Source organism: Corvus brachyrhynchos, unplaced genomic scaffold (assembly GCF_000691975.1).
Source record: "Corvus brachyrhynchos isolate BGI_N302 unplaced genomic scaffold, ASM69197v1 scaffold11, whole genome shotgun sequence".
Lineage (NCBI taxonomy): Eukaryota > Metazoa > Chordata > Aves > Passeriformes > Corvidae > Corvus > Corvus brachyrhynchos.
This window is the reverse complement of record NW_008236965.1, coordinates 3167737-3189181: the sequence shown is the minus strand read 5'-3', so window position 1 is coordinate 3189181 and position 21445 is coordinate 3167737. Positions and strand designations below refer to the sequence as shown.

At 44.1% G+C, this 21445-nt stretch overlaps 1 long non-coding RNA gene across 1 annotated transcript in view; it reads right to left on the bottom strand.

Moving 5' to 3' along the window:
- Positions 1–1682: 1682 nt before the first annotated feature.
- The window catches only part of LOC108445249, a 290571-nt gene continuing 270808 nt past the window's right edge, over positions 1683–21445 (bottom strand). Inside the window, exons 16-18 of the long non-coding RNA XR_001860038.1 lie at positions 6859–6942; positions 3962–4091; positions 1683–1872 (exon numbers count right to left, since the gene is read on the bottom strand). This is a non-coding gene — a long non-coding RNA (uncharacterized LOC108445249). The remainder of the gene's footprint in view (positions 1873–3961; positions 4092–6858; positions 6943–21445) is intronic.

Below are 21445 nucleotides of genomic sequence, written 5' to 3'. Positions count from 1 at the left end.
GATAACCTGGGGGAACATGAGACAAATTCAATATCCAGGATTATGCAGTCAGATTAGGTAACATACTTGTGCCTCCTTGTCTTAAAATCTATGCATCCTTAATAATTCCCTGGATAACTTTCAGATTTTGATAATGAGTGCCACTATACACTGTTTAAATCAAATTGCTTAGAAGTACCATGGATAAGGGTTTACCTTGCTTGGTAGTTCCCTCTCATTTCACTGACGGAAACAAACCTGGAGGACTCCTAAAGGGACTAGGATTGCACTACTTATTTTTGCAGCTATTTCAAAAAATATTTGAAATATTTTCCCTTTTTCCCCTGCTTTGCTAAATAATCTGTGTGGCTGTTCCAGACCAGCTGGCACTAATAGGGGGCTAAGGAGCAGGAGACAAGGCAAGGGGAACTGGAAAGGCATTTCAGGGAGTGTGGGGAATGAGGCAAGTGCAGTGGGAAGGAACCGGCTGCTGTGATTTAAAGCATGTGGTACATGTTAGCATTGAGCAAAATACATGCAGGGAGCTAATGGAGCTGGTGTAGTCTCTCAGAGGAGATAATTTAAGTATGCTGGATATCTTAACTACCTTTTTTAAAGCCTGGAATAATTTGGTTCTAATTTCTGAGCAGGGCCTTGCAGCCCACACAGCAGTAAGTCTTGATAATTATTAATTATATGTTTTTCCTCTGTTCTCTATGACCTTGTTTGTAAAAGCTGTGAGGTAACACTAGAATATTAAGAGGTTTATGGGCTCTGGCATGCCACCTAGCTGGAAAAGAAGAAAATATTTAAAGAACAAATGGCTAACAGAAAGTATAACCTTGAACTTTCACCCTTTCAGAAGGCACTGAAATGCGGAGTGCACTCATCCAGTGCACATGACCACTGAGGGAGTGAGTGGGTGATTTCCTGGTTTAGCTACAATTAAAATTCACACACACTCCCTTCTTTCAGTCTGGTCTAAAATGGCATCAGGCAGCAAAGGCATACGGCAAACTGCCATGGAGGAACTTCTAGCTGGAAAACCTGCCTTAGCTTTATCCCAGCAGAGACCCAGATACTGCAGCTTTGGCTTAAGCACTGTGGTGTATCACAAAAGGAAAGACTCAAGTACCATGGGGAACACAAATTAAATCTGAAGAGGAGAAACTTTGGTATGAAGTTTTTGTTTCTACTTCATTACCTTCTAAGAAGCTGCACTACACTCCTACTACAAGATCACTGTGTTCCTCGCCAAATGTGCATGTTAGTCTAAAAATCCAGCCTCCTGTAAATGTGAACACTTATGTTGTTTTTTATGTTGTACCTTGTGCCAGTTTGGGCAAATTTGGAAATATATCCTCTGAGAGAAGGCAGGTTACAACTATCCCTCCCCCACCACATTCAGGACAAAGAATAAATTTTCCTTGAAGGAAAGTGAAAGAGGTAAAAACAATTAATTTAACAAACACACAGAAAAAGGATAATAATGCTAAACAATAAAACCTCTCGCTGTGGAGAGAAACCTTCAGAAAATTTCAGAGTCCTTCTGTAGATGTAGCCTCTCTCCCCCCTCCTTGGAGCTGGGTTGTGGTGGGCCCACCTCCATGGCCAAGGCACACGTGGGAAGTTAATGTGTTCTGACATTGAAACAGTCCAGCAGAGAAAAAGGGAAAAAAAAAATGAAGTCCCAGGAAAACAAAAGTTCAACTCTCTGTCTCCCTCCAGAGAAAAAAGGCCGAAAGCTGGCTGGAAAGCGAGCAGGGTGCTTCCTCCGCTCTCCACCGCAGAAAGCAGAACGCACAGGAGTCTGTGTATCTGTGTCCCTCAAAACAAACTGTAAACTGCTTTGAAAGTTTTGCTGGGCTTTTCTTCTTTCCCCCCTCTCAGGCTCTGTTTAAAGGCACAGAAAAGGCAAAAAATTAATTTCTGGGCATAGAACAGCGATATGGGATACAACATCATAAGGTCTCCCCCAAGACAACCTGCTTAACGAAATGCTGCCCTTTGATCTTTCTCCAGTTGCCTGACTCCCCCCAAAATATTTTTACCCCACTAGAAATAATGAAGCAACCTGACTTGCAATAGGAGAACAAAGTTGTGGAAACCATGAAAGCAGCCTGTTTGCCAGAGTTACGAAGAAAAAATATAACTGGACCTGGATTTCAAGACGCTGAGGAGATACATATTGCTTTTGACTCCTCTGAAAAATCAATTGGCCTTCAGTCCTTGACACACTCGAAGAAAACATTTCCTTATTAGCTTTGTCTTGGTTTCCTTCCACAGGTTTGGAACATAATGTCATTCTCTGCATGGTAGCTTGTACAGTAAGTGAATTGCAGTGCTGGGAAGAGGCCCTGAGAAATTCAGACACTACAAAACCAGTGTCCACCCACGCTTTTAACATTATCACACAACACAAGCACAGAATATCTCAAATTAAGTTAGAAATCTCAAACCTTTTATCTCCTTCCCTTTTGACTAACAATGTAATGTGTTTTTCAGCTCTTTAAATTGCAGAAAGTGGTCTCACTAGAGTAGCAAACTTCTGGGGTAAAAATTTATGCACAATGACTAGTAACAGAGGAAAAAGAAATGCAGTTTTGTGAAAGCATTGTCTGCTGCAAAAGGTAGATTGGCTAGGAAAGTTAAGGCCCTAATAGGTCACCCTTTCTTGCCTGAATAATATTTTAAACACATCACTGTTTGCAGTGTGATGAGTGCCTCAAAGAGGTCACAGCTGGCTCTCAGAGCTGCTTAGAAATGAAAGAAATTATTAATTCTGCTGTCATCTTGCCTTGTCTTTGTCCTCTCCACATTTTCTTCATCTCTCATTTGTGTCTTTTTGGTGAATCCGTAGAGGTATTCTCTCAGAGATAAAGAACTGCCTTTTTGCCTGACTGGGCTCTCTAGTGATTGTGGAAGCAAGGTATTCCAAGACAGAAGTGGCTCAGCTCCTCCTGGTGAGGACTAGAAGCTGAAAACTGGTTAGCAGAACCCCTGACATTCAGATTAAGTGCTGCCAAAATTTTCTGTCTGGGAAGGACTTGGAATTGATTGCACCTGGGCCATTAATTTTATTTCACAAATAAAGTAGCTAGCTAATGTGAGGAGATAAAGGTTGGGTAAAAACAGGAAGAGAAGAGACCATTACTGTGCCCACCTGCTGCCAGTCAGCTGGGAGGCATCAACACTAAATACAGCTCCTGCAGCTCGTGAGCACATTGAGGGCAAAAGCAGAAGCACAGGAGGAAAATTTGGTGCCAAGGAAAAGCAACAGTCTTGAAACTATCTTTGGTGCCACCAATGGTTTGGCCCTCAGTCCTTAGAAGAGCAACAATAATTAGTGGACTTGTGTGGATGGATTTTAGAGAGTTGGAAATCCCAGAGAGAGCCATTTTCCAGGTGGAAAAACTCAGTCTGCAACACAAAATCAGGACTGGGTGTGTGTATTTCCGGATGAGTTCCAGTGGGGACTGCAGAGACATGGCTGCTTTACCCACTGTGGTGCTTTGTAGGAACACAGACCACCTGGAGCACCAGGTCTCCTCTTCCACTGCTTTACTCTTAGGGCCAGACATCACTCCTTTCCTTAACAGCTGCTCAGAAATCTCAAGCAATTCACATTTTCTTGTCTTCTTCTCTATTTACTTAGATCAAAATTTAGAAGACCAGATGCAACTTGGGCAAAAAAAAAAAAAATTAATGCACCATTACTTTATTTGAAACCCCTGCACCCAATGTTACACTTCCAATTAAATATTCTTAAAAAATACATAAGTGCTAGAAAAGGTAGCATGGGGTTATGTAAACAAAGCAGCTGGCCCAGAGGAAGATTTACCCTATTTGCTCCATTAAATTGAGCATGCAGTGAGAGAAATGACCACATCAGTGAACAAAAATCCCTCAGCAAAGGGAAAACACCAACAGATACAACATATAGCAACATCTTTACACCATGCACACTTCTGTCTGTAGTCACCTGGAATCAGATGGATTTTTGAACACTGTGACCCAGGTTATCACATCTCCAGTGTATGTCAGGGATATTACTGGTGCTTTAAATCTTGGGCTTTTTATGGCAATACTGTACAGAACCACATACCTGTCACCTGACAATATAAGAACACACAGAGTTAAGGATAATAAGATCTTTTCTTAATGTTCTCTTCAGGTCCTAAAACTTTAGTGTTGTCTTTTTTTTTACTAAAATTAGTATGTTACTTCTTTTGTAGTGTTCAAGTGCCTAGAACTACAGCTGTCCACAGCAGTCATCTGCAGCAGAAGAAGGGTTATTCAGCTTTAATGTGTGATTCAGCCATGAGAAATTGGGTGTCTTTAACCAAGCTTTTAAAATAAGCCATGTACATCACTGAAGAAAGATGGCAGTGTAGTGAGAACATATTGTCTGGCACAACCAGACCCTATTAGGTCTGGCTATAGCCTTCCAATGGTATTATGAGCAAGACAGCTAATCTCTCAGTGCCTCTGTTCCTCAGCTATATAATAAAGGTGATAATTCTTTGCCAGGCTATTCCTTTTCTCTTGTCTCTTCGAGGCATAGACTGCACCGTGTAGGACCATCCTACAAGGTATTATTTTTATATCAGTAGTACCTTCAAATATGAAATGTAGGCTAAAGCATCTGGTTTGGTTGTTATTATTATAATAAAATAAAGGCTATTTTAGATTTAACAAGGGCTTCATCACAGAACACAGCTGCTAAGTGAGCCATCCATTTAGAATTACTTTTGGATTAAGACACATCGGGTTTTAAATAATTCCAACTTTTGAATGAACTGTGATGGCATTTTGTTAATGAAGGCTAAAATCTTCAAGTTTTCCCTTTGTAAGGTTTCTTGCCTGGTTAGAGTGTTCTAGCATATGGACCCTGCTGTGTTAATTTTGGATATGCAAAGCATGGAGGGTGCTGGGGTTTTTTCTTGCCAAAAAGAGAAATTCCATTTCTAAGCACAGAAAGGAAATACAATGTTCAAAGCTATTGCTTTGAATTGCATGGCAGCACTTAGTCTCACTCATGTTTATCACCATTTGCCACCCCACTGTAGCTGGGGCTGTGGAGGGGATTTTTCCTCCACTGGTGGGCTGCAGGGGAGGGGGTGTGCTGAGAGAAACTGTTCTGCAGTGTTAAAACATCCAAACAGGAAGTAAGGCAGAAGGTGGGGATGCACGAAAGTGTAAACTGAAGGCAATGAAGTGCAGCCTGTCCCACTGCAGGCAGCAGCAGCAGTGGGTGGTGAGAGGCACCAGCAGTAAGATGCAGGAAGGTGCAATGGCCTTGAGAGGGATGCTGCCATCACCACAGCACGAGGCACTGTGCAGGACAGAGAGCTTATGAAAACACTTTGACCTGCCTGTGTTACACAGGTAACATGTTTTGGAAGTGTCACGTTGCCTTCAGGCTTTCAGGGCCTTTTGGACATATTCACAACCAGCTCCACTGTGTGCTTCTCCCGGCTGCTTTTCTTTCACACTTTCCTGTTGCTCAATTCGATACAGTGACAGGGATCTGTGCCACAGGAAAGTGTGGCCTGATTGTATTTTCTGTTTGCCCATCATATTAAAGTCCTCTGTTGTCTGGGCTTCTTTGGGTCAGGCAGACTCATGACACATCATGCCAAAAGCAGTGGAGGAGATAGGAGAGGCTCTTACACCTGGAGTGGCCCTGGAGACATACATGAATACAGACAGGGTCTATGTGGTTCTTTCAGACAGAGGGATGGGCAGGATGGATATTCAGTTCCCAACTTTATTAACTAGCTTTTATTAAGCCAGAAAGGCTTTTTAGCTTTGTAAATCTTTTTACTTTGGCCTGGCTGTTTGTGTATTAACTTGGAAGATTCAACAAATTCAGTCTGCTTGTAAGGCTTGAATCACCATGCTGTCCTGGACCTTAACCTTTATTCCTGCAGCTAGTATATGAAGACCTTTCTGTTCTCCACAGGACCACAAGCATGGTTATTAAGGCAGCACATTACTTCTTTTTCTTTCCTGCTCCTGCAGCTGTTTTGTAGAAGACAAGATGCTTTGCAGCAAGCCACAGAGAGGCATATTTTCTTCCTAGATGTGACTTTAACCTGCACAATCCAAGCAACAAATGCCATGTTTTACATAATTGCGGGGAACTGGATGTAACTAATGATCTATACCAAGAGTTGAACCATTTTCCCCATTTGCAAATTATTAATAAAAGGCCTGGGGTTTAATGATTTGTCCCTCATTCCAAACTAATAAATCAGGGAAGAAACTGTAAATTAGTCACAGTGGATTCACTGAGAAGGTATGGGTGCTGATGGCTGGAAACTTCACAGACAGGGTGAGGCAAGTCCAAGAGCCTTCAGGAGGATCAAGTGAACAGCTGTGGCAGCGTGCTGCCAGGAGCTGGCCACTGGGGAAATGCCAGCCAGATGAATTTTAAATCCTGCCTGCAAGGCTGTCTTCCCGGGGCAATGGTGTGGCCTCACCACATGTCCAGTGTCAGAGAACCTGCCAGTGCTTTCTGGTAGGGAGTAGAGCAGAGAACAATCCCTGCTCTCCCAGTACTTGCTTGGGGACTTAATTATTGTGTTACCATCAGACTACATTTGCATGTGCCTTCAGACCCAATTACCCTGGATTTCCTTGCTGTGTGGGGTTTGATATGTTGGGGAACACCTGTCCCAGAGCCTTCCCATGGGATCTGCACACTCTTAAAGAAGCAGTCTGATTTTCCCTGGAAAGCTCACAATCCACAAGAGTATCTAAAATGTGTTCCTCTGCCTTCTCTCATTTAAAATGAAAGCAGCACTTTAACATAAACACTAAAATGTCCATTTGGTTTATATTTGCTCTAAAAATGCCTTACAGACCAATACTTACAGGGGGCTCTGGTGGGAAGCCATCTTCTGCCTCACTATCCATCTTCAGCCTCTCTTCAGGACCATTCAAGCCAGATAGAAATACCTAGGAACACACAAATCTTTACGTATGTGACTTTTCATCAAAATGGTAGCTTTCCTCTTTGGGTATGGCTCCTCCTCACCATACAGTAGATTTAGGGTTCATGATAGTTGTCAGGTTTGGAAGCCCCCAAGAATTGTATTTAGGGCTTTGAGATATCTCACGTGGCATGAGGCAGCTCTGGGCTGCCTGCTGGTACCTTGTTGCTCAGCCTCAGCTGAGTGTGGGCATTTGGAACTGGTGGGGACCACAAGGGCTGTGTAGCAGAGCTGAGGCTTTCAGTGCAGGAACCTTCCTGATTGATAAGTATTGTCATTTCTGTGCAAGTTCCCTTTAAGTGTCTCTTTAGCATTCCCCTGGATTTTAAAAGGTTTTAAGGTTATTCACATGACCAAGATCAAGCTGCTGGTACCATGTCTTTGCTGAATACAGCTGTGCAGTCCTGCAGATAAATACCTGACTCCTCCAGCTGGATAGGTTATTACTCCATGTCTAATCTGTCACAAAAGATTTGTGTTTGAAAGCAAAATAACAGTTTTCTTACTTTATTTTTTATTACTGTAAATCTGTCAAAGGGAAGCAGCTGGAGCAGACCTCTACATCCTGAGGGGAAAGAAGGAAAAATATTGTTTTGATGGAAAACTCAGCTAAATCACTTAAATTAAGAATTACTGACATTGTGGCTGCTGGAGGTGCAAATAGAACACCTAACTGCTTGAAGCAAGAGTCTGGGAAGTCAGAGAAATTGTGCAAAAAAGAAGTTGTGCATAACAGCCCTTCTTCTCTGGTGCTTGTTAACCTAAGGTTTTCCTCAGCAAAACACCATGGGGTATTGTATGCTGAGGAAATGGTCAATTTACTGTTGAACCATCGGGCTGGAGTCTGAAGAAGCAGTGGACAGGATATAACTGAGAAAGAAGTCAAGGATGAAGTTTCAGATTGTGTTATCCAATGCTTGTGTGTGTGGCCTCCAGCCAGGAAACCTCAGCCTTATATAGCATCACCTGTTTCAGTGGCGAGCAAGAACTGCCTCGCTTGTCCAAGGACACCAGGAAGGCTCTGGCCTCCAGTATGTCCATGCCAGGTTGCAGAGGTGTCCCAAACCATCTGACATCACCTGTCTTTCCTGACCTACCAAGCTTCATTCAGAGATGAGCATGAAAGTGAAAGCACTGAACATCTCACAGCAATGTTCACACCAGAGGCTGAGCAAAGCCAGGACTGTGGTGTCTCTCCCCAGAGGTGCAGGGAGGGACAGGCTTTGCGGCAGCTGGCTGGACAGGGAGGTGAGGAGGAGCTGGGTCCTAGGATGCTGGGTCCTAGGATGACTGAGCTGCTGAGCTTTTGTTCACACCAGCTTCCTTAAGGTACATGGGATCTCTGATTTCCCAGTGCTTCAACGGATATCCCCTGGAAACCCTCCTTGGACCTGCTGCATGCAATGGCTGAAGCACTCCAGTGTGGAATCAGCATGGTTTTGCTTCTGGGTTACACTGAGCCAGACAAAAGGAAAACTGGGATCCTGGTAAATGACATTAGCCAGATGTTTTCAGAAATTATTCTCCCGCCCAGATGCTGAGAAAGGCAGGGGCAAAGGGGTGTCCCCAAGCCACATCTACACTGCGCAGGAGGGCAGGGTGGCTTTGGGACACAGTGGGGCACTGTTGCTGTTTCTGCTGCTGCCAGGCAAGGCAGCTACAGCAGGGAGCATGAGAGGCCTTGCTACAGCAGCAGGAGCTGCCCCACAGAAATGGGAGACCTGCCTGAGCTTAGGTCTCCTCACTGTATCCCCAGCTATTGCAAAGGCTGGAGGGAGTTACTTCTTTTTCCCAAGCAATTTCTTTCTAGTAACAGATATTACATCAATTCGGGACCTTTACTCCTGTCAAGAACTGCTTTACTGCATAAGCAGGCTTCTGGAAGACCACCAAAGTGTTTCTAATGAAAGACATGAAAGTCTGGACAAATTGGTGAAGATGGTACAAAATGATGCTGCAATCCACTGCAGAAGGCTCTTGCCTTTTTTTCCCTACTGAGCAAAGATCAGTGTCCTGAGCTATAAGGGGAAACCACTGCAGCACTTTCCATCAAAGTCACAAGTTAGAGTTAAACATTCATCTTCCCCATGTAATTAAATAAAGACCTCAGCAAGGGCTTCAGCAGAGACAGCACCCTAACTTTAAAAACAAAAAGGTGGGTGCAAAATCCTTGTGTGTGAAATGGCAATATTGATTGCAGACTGGATGTGAGGGAGCACACAGGCAATATGACTGAACAAGTGTGTACATACCTCACTATTTATGATAATTAGAGTTTGAAGGTCAAAATGTGCCTTAGATGCAATTTGCTGCATTGATCTCAAAGCTCTTTAACACAAACAATATTTCTACTTTACAGAAGCCTTTCCCTCCCTTCTGCATGTGCAGCCTGGTTGATAGTGAGAGCTCTGCACCTATATCCTGAGTGAACACAACCCACCCTTGAATGGCATCCCAAGCATGCCATCCATGTTGACCTAGGAAATGTGAGATTATTATAACCCCCTAAATGAGTTTGCAGTAATTACTCAAAGGCAATAAACTATTTTTTATGAACAGAACACAAGACATTAAACATTTCATTAATGACAGCTTCACATTTCTTTGAAGTCATTATGATTAGAGAGACATAATGTAATATTGTCCTGCATTATGAAATTGCTTAGACTTCAGTTTCTCCTTCACTGGTCACAAAATCAAATGTAGTATGGTTTTTTTTTTCCCTTGTATAAATTCACCCTATCCGGTGTGGTGCCTCCAAGGTACACATTACATTTTTATTAGCTGGGCAGTGTGAGTCATGCTATTAATCGGTATCAGTAGCAACACATCACCAGATTGTCCTTTGCTGCACAGCCTATATTTAGAAAGGGAATGAGACTGCTGCTGGGTTATATAATGATGCAGCTATTTATAGATCTCCATTATACCTAGAGAGCACCATCCTGACATGTGAGCTGAGAGCAGCCAGGCTGACAGAGGTGTGATTATAGATTCATCATCTTCCCCACCTTTACCCCAGACACGTTTGCAATTTTGTTTACCTGCATTGTTTCTGTTTACTTCACTGTCAGAGACTGAAATATTATAGTTTTTGACTTAAACATTTTCTTGAAGGACTTTTAAAACTGTATTACAAAAGCTGCAGAGAGGACTACCACACCCTGAATGGGGCCCTGACTGAGGCCTTACACCACTCCCTGATGAAGATAAGATAAAGTAACAAACTCAGGGCTGGGGACATTCACAAAGCTCAAGCTTAACACCTCCAAGGTGGAGACCACAGCCCCAGGGCTATCAGCTGCCAGGCTTGCACAGACCCTCAAACCAAAGGGTGGAGGGAGGAGAGGCTCTGGCTATCTTGGAAAAGCCTGTGGTCAGAGGTGCAGTGACTGCCCATCCTCCCCTGTGCAGAGGAGCCCAGCTGAGGGGTCCTCACCGGGGAGGGGAAGCTTATCCACAGCAGAAGGGGGTGACATGGCCCATCACAGGGGCCCCCCTCAAAGGGGTCCCCAGACCCTGCACCAGAGCACCAGAGATGGTGCAACAGACCCTCAGTGTTGCAAGGGACAGTGTCAAGCCGGCCCCTGCAAGGGAGACACGTGGGCGTTCCCACCTGGCCCACAGCGTGTATTAATCCACGGGGGGGCAGCGTGCCCCCGGCAGCGATGGGGGCCCCTCACCACCAGCAGACCAGATGGAGGGGAGCAACGAGACGTCATTGGGACCCTCGGATGGGTGCTATGCTTCCACCTAACCCCTGTCACCTCTCCCTGTTCTCCCACCCTCCCCACGCACAGTTAGTTTCTTTCTTTTCTTTCTTTCTTTCTTTCTTCCTTTCTTCCTTTCTTCTTTCCTTTCTTCCTTCCTTTCTTTTTCTTTCTTTCTTTCTCTTTCCTTCTTTTTCTTTCTTTCTTTCTTTTTCTTTCTTTCTTTCTTTCTCTTTCTTTCTTTCTTTCTCTTTTCTCTTTGCCTCTTTTACTATTAAATAAAATACATCAATTTTTTGGCATCAACATCTAACCTCGTTTGGTTTTAATCTCGTTTCTGGGAATATTTACACTCTTCTAAGTTCTTTCCAGTTTATGCACAGAGACTTAGCTTGCTTTTCTGAGTTTAAACTGGATCATAACATTCACCTGCAGTAAAAATACATGTAAAATCTCTGTTCAGGCAAAAAAACCTCACAAAATTTTAGAACCTGTTATTACTTGTGGAAAGGTAAAACAGAGAGTCACAATACAAAAAACCCCCCCCAAATTTTCATTTACCTTCCTTTTTGATTGCACGAATGTAGTCAAATGGAGCTGCCTTAAAAATACACCCATATTTCTAGTAGCACTGCACTAAAATTTTCAGATTCTGAGTTTTTTCCACTTTTTCTCTTTTCTTTTATACTGATTTCTAATGGCTATGAGTAGAAAAAGCAATGAAGAACATTACTTTTTATTGGGCCTGAACAAACATAAGGATGGGGGAGTTAAGCATTTGTGTTGCAGGTAGAAATGTGGTTTTTGCTGTATCTAGCATGTCTTACAAAAAACCACTGGTTCAGTCCTGCACAGCAGTTAGTTCACATGAAATATATTTTCAGACAAGTAGTTGCAAAGCAGAAATTAAAAATTTAAGGTGAGTTACTATTACAGCTGGAGAAGGGGGTCAGCGGCTCTGACCCAGGAAGAGGTGGCCGGTCCGGGGAGATGGTCCTGAAAGGAATCGCCTTCCCGAGATCTGGTGTCTTCCCTCAGCTGCTGGCAGGAGGGCCCACGCAGAAGATGTGAGCTCTTTAGTGATTATCAGCTTATGACTCCAGCTCAGCTCTGCAGGGCAGCCTCCAAGCCAGACCAGAGAGAGAGACGAGAGGCTCGTGTGGCTGGTTCCGCACGAAGGGAGCTTTATTGTGGGTCCCCTCCGGCGAAGGGGTGAGCCAGGGACGAGAACCCTCTCTCCCACAGGGACCCATTGGGCTTGCTTTTATAGGGATACAGGAGATCAATAAAGGCCAATGGGTTACCGAGGATCTGGGATGGGTACAGACCAATGGGTTACGATGAAATCTGCATAATGCCTCTTAAAGGATTGTGGGTTTGTCTTTTCTCGCCCTGACCAAAGAAGTGGTTGCCTTTCCAGGGAGTCCTGCTGGGCGATTGTGAAATCTCTTATCTCAGCAGAGATCCCTCCAGGGCAAGGGCTGGGCATACCCCACAAGTTACAAAGAAGGCTCAAGGCATGGTCTCCATATTTGCACACCTGAGGTATTTCAGACCTTGGACGTTCATTTGTAAATTCTATAGAACTGTAATTTTACTTGTAGAATAGTAAATAAACCAGATTCCTGCCCTGGTCTCTTGGTCCCCAGAGCACCCCAAACAGAAGGCTCAGCCCTGGCTGGAACTACTGAGGCAATTATCTCACTGCTGCATTTAGCTCACACCAAGGCCTGGTGTTGTTCCACAGTAGGCTCTGGCTGTGGGATAGCATAAGGCTTGGAGCTGGTAAAAAACTGGGAGGCGTGTCAGGTGCACCACAAAGTTGTGCTGACATCCAGAGGGACCTGAACAGGCAGGAGTAATGGGCTGTCAGGAACCTCATAAAGTTTAACCAGGGAAAGTGTCAAGTCCTGCCTCTGGGGAGGAACAACCCCAGGCACCAGCATGAGCCAGGGGCTGTCTTGTTCAGAAGCATCTTTGCAGAGAGGGATGAGAGGGTCCTGGTGGACACCAGCTTTGACAGGAGCCAGCAAAGTCCCTACCTGCAAAAAAGGCCAACAGTGCCCTGGGCTGCATTAGGAAAAGTGTCACCAGCAGGTCCAGAAAAGTGACTCAGCCCTGGTGAGACACACCTGGACTGATGGGGGTTGAGTTGAACTTGACCACCTCTAGAAGTGTTCTCCCACCTCAGCCTGCCTGCAGGCCTGGGAAGGCTGCTCCTCAGCTGCAGAATCACTGCCTTGATCTTTAAGGTCCCTCCCAGCACTAGCCTTTCTATGACTCTATACCTGTTGAACAGGATGATGTCAGCATGGGACAGTGGGTGCCAGGCACTGCTTGCTGGAGGAATCCATTGGAGTCATCTGAGTGGATCTTCTGTGGATCCTTTATGCAGTGAACAGACAGGGTCAGGTATGTCAGAATGGATCTGTGGAACTTGGAGTGACAAGAGTAGAGTTACCAAAGGTAGTCTGGTTTTCAGCTGCTGTCAAATGCCTGCCTCCAAAAGGGATGCAACACATACTCTGGAGTTGTGCAGCTTCCTATCACAAAAGCAGCCAGGTGCTTGTCCTGCTGTGTAATAAATCACCAGTTAAAGCTTTCCACCAGGTTGCGGGAGATTTGGATCTGTCCCTTCCTCTGCTCCCAGGAATTTATAGCCTTGGGGCATGACTGAGAGCTGCTCAGAGTCCTGCTGGTTGAAGCCCAATTGCACACAAATACTCAGGAGAGACCAGCGACAAGCTGTTGCAGTGGCTAAAAGTAATCAGCTCCTACATGGAGAAGTCAAATGCATTTTCTTCCAGGTTCCTGATTTCCCGTGCTTTTGTTTCTCCCCAGCCCATGGAGGTTCATGCACCAGAGTGGAGCACAGGGAACCCCAGAACAGTAAGGCCAGGTGTCTTTGTGCTGTTGATTGTAGCTGTGCTGGGCAGGGTATAAAGTCCAGGTGCTGCTTTTTAGCTGCTGTGAGCAGATTGGGTTACCTGATGCCAGGAGTGGGGACAAGGCAAGAAGTGAATATACCAAGGTCTTCATCTGGCAGTGAATGTGCTGATGTCTATAAGACAAGAATTTTTGTCTGTCTTCTTTTCTCTTTTTGATCTTTCCTTTCTTTTCTTATCTCCTCCTCTTCTCTCATCAGGGTGTTAAATGTGTCTCTTTTAACTATTCAGATACCCAATGTTCACAGAGCTGGCAAAAGTAGGATACCCTTGGAAGCTCTGTCAAAGCTGATTGAAACCAGGTACTGACTCAACAGTTTTCAGACAAATACAGTCACAGTGCAATCACATAAACATCAAGAAAACAGGATTAAAAATATTTCCTTGTAGTATCAAAATATTTTATGCAGCTATAGTACTAGTTACCTATACTATAGTACTATTGCCTTGTACCTATGCCTAGAGGTTGTTTTTGCTAGATTTGCAACAGTCCATGTCATCACATTGTCTCATCACATTGTGTCATCACAGGCCACAGTTTAGAGCAAGCACAATAGCTCCAGCTTACATCATCATGTGCTGTTTAAAGTGATTAAAGTACTAACCACCAGGCATCAACCTCTTCATTGCAATTAAAAGCAGCTTGTTTCTGCAAATTGAGATAGGTAGTGATACAAAAACCTGATGAAATGGCGCACATTTCATTCCTGGCCAGGGTTGCATTTCTCTCAGGCCCCAGGATTTATTACATTCCCTCATCCCTTTTAGCCTGTACATGCAATGCATGCATAAGCACCACAAGAGAATTACAATATAAAGGGGGCACTGTCAATCTGATGGCCATTAAAATATGGTCACTGACCAAATCCCTTAATATACTGAGTTACTGCTGTTGGCTTTAAATACACTTTGGAGAGGATTAACTGCAAAGCATGTTAAACCAAGGGCATCTCTCTCATCCTCAGCTGCCACAAATGGGATGTAAGTTTTGCATACAGAAGAAAGGAGAAGGATTTTGACAGCTGGAGATGCTTATCTTTCCATACCACAGGGAAGGCTGGACAAGATGCTGCCTGCCACCTTTCCAGGCTGACATTATCTACATATCAGCGAAGGTGCTGAATGTCAGTCTGTGATAACTGGGGAGCACCTGCTCCATATGCAGAGGAGCTTGCCACCACACAGCAGCAGATAATGTTGTTTGAAGTGGGGCAGGGGAGGCAAGGCACAAAGCATACATTCAGAATAGGCACTATCCTCACAAATTAATTTGAGGACTGTTTATTAAAACATACAATAACATTGCAAATGCCTATGTTAGCTGGCAATCATAATCCATCATATTTAATTAATCCATTGATATTTAACTTACTCTGAACCTCTTGTTAATATATGGAGTTTGATTTATTGTGGCAGGTTGAATTGTAAATTGAATTGTAAAAAAAATATTCCCACAAACACAATAGGTCAAACTGCTGTGGAAAACAAGAACTGCTGCTGAAATGTAAGAGCTTTTTGATGTCCTGGAAGCAATTCAGGCCAACCTGTCCTGACTGGACATGGTATAAGCCCCAGCTGTTGAGCCACTGCAGAGGGGGTGGTGCCATTTTGTCGACACTTGATGCACTTTTGAGGTCCAGAATGTCTCTCTGTTTGGAGAAGAAGCTTTTCCAGATCCGACAGACAGGTTCTCAGAATATAATGATTCAAAACGTATAACACCCTCACAGGATATTATATTGGTGTAATATTACTCTGTGGACCCTGTTTATGTGTCGTGCTGTATCTCAACAGTTGTGTCCTCCTGTGGTGTAGGGCACCGCTCGTGCTTCTTGGTCAGGGAATCCCTTCACCAGCAAATATATGCCTTCTCTATCCTGGTGGTCTCTTCCAACAGGGATGCTTATGCAGCAAAAGTTCTCAGTTTTTCCTCCTCGCTGTGTAACTCAATGTGAGACTCCTGAGACCAGGGTTCAGCGAGGCCAGGTAAGGAGTAACCTCCAGAACTTATTTTTCTGCTGCAGCATAATGAAACTAGGGATACCAATGACACAGGGTAAGAGCAGGTAAGGGGGAACTGAGCTCTCTAGCCCTGTGATTTACTCAGTCAGTCACTTGAGTAGAAAAATAGTCAGAGGTTTCTCCCAGTTACCAGGACTGAGGATGCATTTTTGCAACCCACGACTAACTGTTCTCCCTTCTCTGCCAAATGAACAAACAAAACTCAATTTCCCCTCCCCCCACCAGGCCCCCAGTCCAGGATCAGAAACCAGATCCTTTCTCCCATGGGAGTGCTCACCACATTCATCTACCGTAAGGACTTTTCTGTCCCAGGACCTTTCCATGCATGGCTGTGCACAGCAATTACTTTGAAGAGGAAAAGCACTTTAACCAGCCCCAGCAAGTATTTAAGGAGGCTGGACCTCATTCAGCTGTACACCTGCCTTCTGCAGAGGTAGGTATATTCCCAGCTCTATTCCCATGTGAATGGAGGCAGGTATACTCCAGAGGTAAGGAGGAATTCAGTTGTGTTACTACATTTAGAGTGCAATTCACCCAATCATTTATGTTGGAAAACACCTTTAAGGTCATTGAGTCCAACCATTAACCCAGCACTGCCAAGTCCACCACTAAGCCATGTCTATAAGCACTACATCCACACATTTTTTGATCATTTTCCACCATTTTCTTGGGCAGCCTGTTCCAATGTTTGTCTACCATATCAGTGTAGAAATATTTCCTAATAATTTCAATACAACCATACTGTCAGTATAGTTAACTGACCCAGGAGAGCTATTGACCAGGCCAGATCCTGGTATCTGTTGTAGGTGAACCCCCTTGACCCTGCTGACTAGACTGAGTAGAGTCAAGGTTCATGTACTTAAATGCAGCAAATTATTATTAAATTATTCTGGTGTTACGTCCTGTGTCCCATCAGCAGGCTGAGGTTTTCCCTAAGCTCCACATCACATCAGCCAGCCCTGTGTGGGTGTCTTGGCTACTACTTGGCTCAAGTGCCACCAGGATGTGATGCTGGAGAGCTGAACTGGAACCTGACTTCCCACTGCTTACAGTCAGGGTCTGGGCATGGTGTTCCCATCTTGACACTTCACAGACCATGCTTAGCTTTAGGTATCACACCCTAAAGCCAGCACGGTCTCATTGCCAGTGTTTCTCACTGGCAGACTCCTGGTAACTTCCCTCTCAGACTGTAGGTTTTTGCCTCCTGGTGTCCTCAGCTGGCAGACATAGCATCCAGACCCTAGAAGTCTCTGAACTCCAGGTTTTAGCTTTGGCTTGCAGATTTATGGAGTTACAGCAGCAAGAGGAAAAAGAAAAAGCTTCAACTCCTCATGAGAACAGGGCCTGAGGTGTGGGGCAGGCAGGGATGAATGGGGCAGTGCACAAGGTGTGGCAGCGAGGTCTCATTCCTTTACTAAGCAGATCTCTTGGCAGACCTGCTTTTCCTTAATCACTGTTGAGTGTATTCTCAGTGTAATGTCTACAAATGATCCTTCAAATGTATAAACATTTTTTTTTGTTAATAGACACATAGGTAGTAAAATAGTGATTGCTCATTCTTGCTTAAGTGCTGGCGGGAGCTTGAGTAGTTGGGAATAGCTGCTATAAAGGGTTCGAGGCCCGGATCCTTCAAGATTTTAAAATATTTCACCAGGTTTTTAACTAGTGTTAGTATGCTGTCTCTCCCTGCCCCTGATTAGTGGGCTTTGTATTTTGGGATCCTGCTATGCATAAAAGTTCTGCTTTACCTAAAGGAAAATAACACTGCCCTTTAGCAGATATATTGCTTTTCAAAGCAAATTGGTTTCACTATATTTGGAAGCCCATATGTGCTGAAAAAAGTCTTTTAACAGAGAAGAGTTACTCAAAGCCCATAAAATGAGCATACAGTAAATGTTCATTAGCTCAGACCAGCGAGCTCTTTCATTGAGCTGCAGGAGACATAATACAACTGTAGAACATTGTTTTCTCCTTTTCTTCACTTTTTGTTTATTACTATTCAAAGCAGGTGGTATCTAATGGTAGAAACAAGTTTTCTAGCTATATCCCTTCTGAGGTGTTTACAAAATTGATACAATGTAAATTAGGCAAATTCCGAGACTTCCCTCAGCTTTTTAGCTCTCTGTTTTTAAAGTCTCCTGTTACACTGCAGAGAGAGTTCAGAAGTAGCCTATCCTTGTGTGGCACTGGGTTTGGGGCACTCCTTGGGTCCCTATCTATGCCTCACATTTTGCTTTAACCTTAGGAGACCAAGGAGGGCCAAGGACAATTCTTGTCTACTGAGCTTCAGAGAACTGCCAGAGAGCTGGACCCTGGTACCACTGAGGAGCTCTCAGATTCCTCATGGTGAAAGCATTTCCCAGAGCTGTAGCTGAGTGGGTGTCTGTTCTTAACACCTCAGGGATCAGAAGATAGGCAAGAGCTGAGTTACCCTGGGATGGGAGAGCTCCTGGAGAGCACTGCCTGAATTGTCACGCACCGTGCATCCCAGCCTGGGGAGAAACTGCCCTCCCCTCAGATACAGAGGGAGATGGAGAGCCTTTTATTTTGGAGACAGAGAAATGAGGGAGTGTTACTTCACAAGGGAGATTCCTTAATGATAAAATCTTTACAATGCAGATCAGAACTGCTGCTTTGCAGAGACAAGGAACTAGTTTGTGAGCCACACAATATGATGGTAAGACAACATCCCATGTTCAGCCCACATTTTCTCCTGCCTTCAGAAGCATTCTAGTTTTTCTGTACACTGATCATTGACTGAGAAAGTGGGACACAACACCTTCCTCCCCGGCTTCTAGGATAATTTATTGCTGATACCACAGAAAACTCAGCTTCTCCTGCCCTGCCCTTGCATGTCCCTATTCCTCTGAATTATTGCCGGAGGTGCTGAGACAAGCTCTCCTCCCTTGCAGTCCAAAAGGGACTTTCTTACCAGCAAGCTACAGCTGAAGCTGTGTGGCTTTCCTTTCTCATTTCATCTGGAGCTGTTTAGGGACAAATAAAGGTGAGCTGACATCTCTGAGTAGCTCCTGGGAGAAGGAAAGCTGAATAAGCTGCAGGGCAAAAGTGATATTTTGTCTTCACAGGACTTCAGTAGGCAGAGTAAATAAGAATACTGCCCTAGATGAATAAGTTAAACCTGGGATAGTTGGGGAGATTTAGCTGTCACAACCATCTGCCTCGCCTCTCTCCTGGAAGCTGCATCTCCAGCTGAATGATTCATGAACCACCTCAATTTACAGCTTGGCATAGTCATAGGAATTAAAATTAATGTGCACTGCCTTTGATACATTAAGCTGTAAGTGCAGCATTGCAGGGACAGAGACACATCCCAGTCAGGGTGTGCCTGATGTAAGCAGGAATACTTGGCTCTGCAAAGAGTGCAAGATGGTTCCTGAAAAGAAGAAACCCATCAGCCATCCATGCCAAATATGTGCCAATAACTTCACCACCCCGAAGCTATTTTCCTGTGCCCTCTCCAAATATGTTTCCTTGGAAAAAAAAAAGGGATACTGGGAAGTATTTTTAAATTATTTGATTCAAAACTTGTTTCCTCAGCAACACTTGTATATTTTTTGTTTCTTTCTGAAATGTTTTAAGATCCTGAATTACAATTGTCTCTAAATAGAACAGCTCTAACAGGCAGTTTTCACTAACTCAGTTTGCTTTGGTTTCACGCAAGGAACTGTCATGGCTTGTAATCACACTTACCAGGAGGAAGGAACAATTATATTCATCGCTTCAATGTCATCTAAGATGATCTTGGAATAAATTTTAGGCTTTTACTGGCATACAGATCCATACAGCAGAACCATGGATAGCATACATGAGCTGGATTAGGTGTATCTCTTCAAAATCCACACTGGGTTTGATCTGCCAGGTATGCCTTGGGAGGTCATCACCAAAGGAATGTAGTTTGTTCCCTTCCAATGTACCCAGTGAGTGAACTCAAAACTATAAAAGGCATCAGGAGGGCAGCCTGTGGGGTTTCCTGTGACTTGGAGATAAACCAGCAGTCTCTAACTACACAGAGCTGAAGAGAAAGGACAAAAGAGGACTTAGGAACTCTGAAAAAAACCCCAAAATAATAAAAGCTTTCTTTGACAAGTTATAAGGAGAAAACCAAACAAACATTTAAAAACAAAGTCTCTTAAGTGAATTGCATTTATATCCAGCTGGTGTTGTGAATGAGTCAAGGACAGATTCAAGTCCCTTCTCCCTGTTTTCTTTCCTTCTCCTCCTTCCCCCATTCCCTCCTCTCTCTGCTCCCCAGACACGCATGCTGTGCCCTCTGCAAGCCAAGTGTGAAATAGCTGCCTTCAGTCATGTGTGACCTGCATCAGCCCTCTGGGAGCGTGGAGGGGAGGGAGCTTTTCCTCTTGATTGTTGAATGCAAAGGGTCATAGGCAAGACCCACAAAGACAGCTATATTGCCTCATCTTCTGTGTGTGAGGCACACAAGTTCCTTCATACAACTACTGAAAATTACTCTACCAGGGCCTTTGAGTTGCATCTGTTCTGCTCTAGAGCCAGCTGCATAATGTTACAGTGATGGTAAATGCTTCAAGGCTGTGGGAGCTGGAGCAGAAAATCCTCTGGGGATCACTGATGGCCAGCACCTTGACCTCTGCAGCTCGTGTTCTCCCATAGCTTGCTCAGGATAAAGCAGAAAAGAAGGAATCCACATCTCCCTGGTATAAAATAACAGTCTCTTTTTAGTGTCATCTGCATGTCTGAGCCACCTAAAACACACCATCTATTTTAATCTTTTGTATGTCTCTGGTGTACAATTGCTGTGATTGTGAGGACAGGGTTATTTCTTGCTTAGGAGTGATTTTTCTGAAAAAGAAAGTGGTGGTGGCTCTCCTGTTACCTACTGCTGCTCCATAGAATGTGAGCTTTGCTAATATAAGCCAAATCTTGCAGAGACAGGGAGCTGAAGCAGCCCAACATGGCACATATGAAACTGAAAAGTAAATGGAAATTGCAGCTTTGCTTTTATCAGCTTTCAGACAGCTGATTCTTTTTTGTCTTGGCTAGCAGAAGAACCGCACCTCTTTTCTCCCACCATAGATCTGGAGGCTAAGAATAGACATGGCAAGTTCCTCTGATATGCTTTAGTCGTGTCTCTTGAGAAAAAAGGGGTAATCACTGGTCCATCAAGTTAAGAATCTGAGAGAAAGACAGCCTGGGAAGCACGAGGTGAGCATATTGATGAACTGCCTTGTTCAGCATTTGTTTAGGTGCCACCTGTTGCTGGAGAGGTTTTGCTTTTCTCTCCTGTGCTTGATTGCGTCAGCATGAGATGCTTTCCTTGCTACTTCCTTCCTCCTCCTCAACAAACAAACAAACAATTAAGTTTAAAGCCATGTTTATCAGGGAGCCAGGGTTGGATTAGCTTACAAAAATAAAATTTTCATGGTGTGCTGAAGACAGACACAGAAAACAGGGGAGCACTTCAACAACTGAGTTTATGCAGTGCTGTGAGCATTCAGTGTGTCCCTTTGACCTCAGCAATCAGCAGGAGCCTCCTGCAACAGAGATCAGAGACTATCATCTCTCTCTCTCTCTATATATATATATATTCCATTCCATTCCGTTCCCCCCCAGCGCTGCTGACCTAGGGGTTACAGCTGGTTTAAATAAGACTAGTTATGGTTCACCCAGCTGTGGAACACCTAGCTGATAGGTGTTCCCCAATTGAATGAAAAACGTGGGAAAATTTTTGTTGTTTAAAAAAATAGCTGATGTTAATTTTCCTAGGAATTATTGTGAACCTAAAGGGCAATTT